The sequence below is a fragment of the Ursus arctos genome, unplaced genomic scaffold (genome assembly GCF_023065955.2).
Source record: "Ursus arctos isolate Adak ecotype North America unplaced genomic scaffold, UrsArc2.0 scaffold_9, whole genome shotgun sequence".
Classification (NCBI taxonomy): Eukaryota; Metazoa; Chordata; class Mammalia; order Carnivora; family Ursidae; genus Ursus; species Ursus arctos.
In genome coordinates, this window is record NW_026623111.1 from 70,458,737 (window position 1) to 70,461,740 (window position 3,004).

General features: G+C 34.7%; 1 non-coding gene across 1 annotated transcript; it reads left to right on the top strand.

The window, feature by feature from the left end:
* The first annotated feature begins 225 nt into the window (after window positions 1-225).
* On the top strand, window positions 226-332 carry LOC113263325 (U6 spliceosomal RNA). Its single transcript, XR_003319135.1, has one exon. It is a non-coding gene; the product is annotated as a U6 spliceosomal RNA (small nuclear RNA).
* The last annotated feature ends 2,672 nt before the right edge of the window (window positions 333-3,004 follow it).

A 3,004-nucleotide genomic window follows, 5' to 3' on the forward strand; every position in this document is an offset into this window, starting at 1 on the left:
AATACTTTCAGTTTCAAAAGATAATGGATCTCAATTTGTACATAAATTTTAAAGATCAGAATGGCTTTTCTGAACAATGAAGATAATCAGCTATGAATGAACATGTAGCTATGGCAACATAGATATATGTTATACATGGAAGAATAAATATTTTAAAATACTAAACTTGCTTAATAATGGAAATTGTATTATTTAAAGACAAGTATCAGAAATCTTCCAATACTTGTGCTCACTTCAGCAGCACATATACTAGAATTGGAAAGATACAAAAACGAGATCCTTGGCCCCTGCACAAGGATGACACCCAAATTCGTGAATTGTTCCTTATTTTTGTGGTATATATATATACACCACAGCCCTAAAAAAGAATGAAGAGGCACCTGGGTAGCTCAGTTAAGCAGCTGCTTTCTGCTCCAGGTTCCCAGGATTAAGCCCACAACATCCGGGCTCTGTGCTCAGCGGGGAGACTGCTTTCCCCTCTGCCTGCTGCTCTCCCTACTCATGCACGCTCTCTCTCTCTCTCTCTCTGACAAATCAAAAAAAAAAAAAAAGAAAGAAAGAAATCTTGCCATTTGCAATGACATGGATGGAGCTAGAGAGTATAATGCTAAGCAAAGTAAGTCAGAGAAAGACAAATACCATGTGATTTCACTCATATGTAGAATTTAAAAAAACAAAACAAAAAGCAAAGGGAAAAAAAAAGAGATAGATAGAAAGAGAGAGACAAATTAAGAAACAGACTCTTAACTATAGAGAATAAATTGCTACCAGTGGGGAGGGGCATGGGGGGTGGGTCAAATAGGTGATGTATGGAGTGGTGGATTACTGTATTGTACAGCTGAAACTAATACAACACTGTGTTAAATAACTGGAATTAAAAACTTAAAAGAAATCTTCAAATAACTTTAATCTTGTGAATATTCATAAAACTAAGAATGCCTTTACAGATGCACTGAAAGTATTTGGAGCTTTTTATGTAAAATAATTTTTATAAGAAATATGTAAATATATTCTTGGTTATTTGAATGATACAAAAATATTTTTATTTGATTATCTTTAATTGCTATAGTTTTTGTTTTTACTCTGCCAGATGATCTTAAGTATTGATAATAGCAAATCAACTAATTAAATAAATGTTGCTATTCAAGGAGAAAAAAATTCAAATCATACATGATTATTGACTATGATTATTTGTTACTAAAAATCCTGAGTTTATTCAATATGTTAAAACATAAAACAATTCTAGGATAGGGTCTATATTTTGGATAAATAGAAGCAAAATCCCGAAGAAATGTATTAAATTCTCTGTTTCATTTTCCCTTTCATAATTAGCCAATATTCTGCATATGTAAATTATCTAGTGCTCAAACCTTGTCACATTCATCTCCCCATTTAGTCAAAAGGGTTTGTTGATATAATGAATTTGTTGACATACTAACAGATAAAAGAAAATTCAGGAAAGTTCTGAATAATTTAGGTTTGTGATATTACAAAAGGATCATTTGGGCTGCATTTCAAATCACTTTATGTTGTTCTCAGAGGTAGTTTAACACTTCCATGCTAGGTCATTTCAACTTAGTTTGAGTCAGGGTCTTTTCTAATGTTATTAAATTTGCAAATGGAGTTGTAAAACTACTTTTAGATTATATTTTAATAGTTACTCTAAGAGTACTCTAGAATAGTGAAAAACAAAAAAAGATTCCCAATTTTTCCAGAATGAAGAAACACACTCATGTCCTTGACATTACTAATAGCTTACATAAAGAAAGATTTCATGAAGATTATTTTCTTCTCTTATGTTTGATTCTGTATGAGATTCATTACTAATAACCTAGTCACAGGAATAAATTGATTTTAGAGTGTTGTAATATATGAATCCAAATGTTTAAAAAAAGTCTTCAGTCTTACATCTCTCCAGCAGATATAAACCCCAAAGGAAATTGAATTAGCAAACTTCCGTTTCCAGCCAACATGGAGTAACAGGGATTGACTCTATCCTCTTGCTTGATACAGCTACAAAAAAACAGAAAAATATGTGAAACAATGGCTTTCTGGGCATTGGATATCAGGCAACGGTGATTGCTAACACAAGAGCAATGACCAAGGGGAGCCTTGTGGTTGTCCAGATTACTGCCTGGAGAAAGGGCCCAGGCCGTGGCACAGAGAGAGGACCCTAAACAGAACTGTGCATTTTTGGAGTTTGGTAGATGGACTTGGGAAATTAGGAAACCAAAGATGTCTGGAGTTAACAGGACAGAGTACTGGAAAAAGGGAGTAGCGCTCTACAGAGAGAAAACAGCAGAGCTGTGCGGAGGGCCATCCTCAACTATGTAGTTGGGTACTGCTGAGTATAAACGTATGAGGAAACAGTCTGACACCAGGAAAAGGACCACAGAGAAGATGTAGAGGGGATGCAAAGGCATAGGACCAGGAACAGTGCCTGTTCCTCATACCCGGAAGAGAAAACTACATATTTCACAAGGCATCCGAATAATAGAAATCATCTTGCCTCAATAGTCAAGAAAAACTAGGCCTTAACTAATGCTTCTCTGATTCTGCCTGACAAAGATTAAAAGCAAAAATTGAAATGAAAGCACTATTTCCAAGTAATTTAACCGTACCCCAGAACAACACTTAATATTTAAAGGAATACGAATATATCTAATACTCAGCAGGACAAATTTGCAATGTCTGGCATACTATTGGAATTTACCAGGCATGCAAAGACAAAGGAAAATACAACTCATAATGAGAAGAAAAACAAATCAAAAGTAACCCTGAAATGACGCAGAAGATAGTTTAGTAGACAAAGATATTGAGCACTTTTAACTGTATTCCATATGGTCAATAAGGTAGAAGTAAGATTAAGCATGGTAAGTGTGGACAAAGAAGACATAAAAAACACTCAAACAATATCTGAGACGGAAAATACCCTGGGCAGGATACTGATAGCAGATAAAACATCGCAGGAGAAGATTAGTCACCGTGAAGACCTAGTAATCGA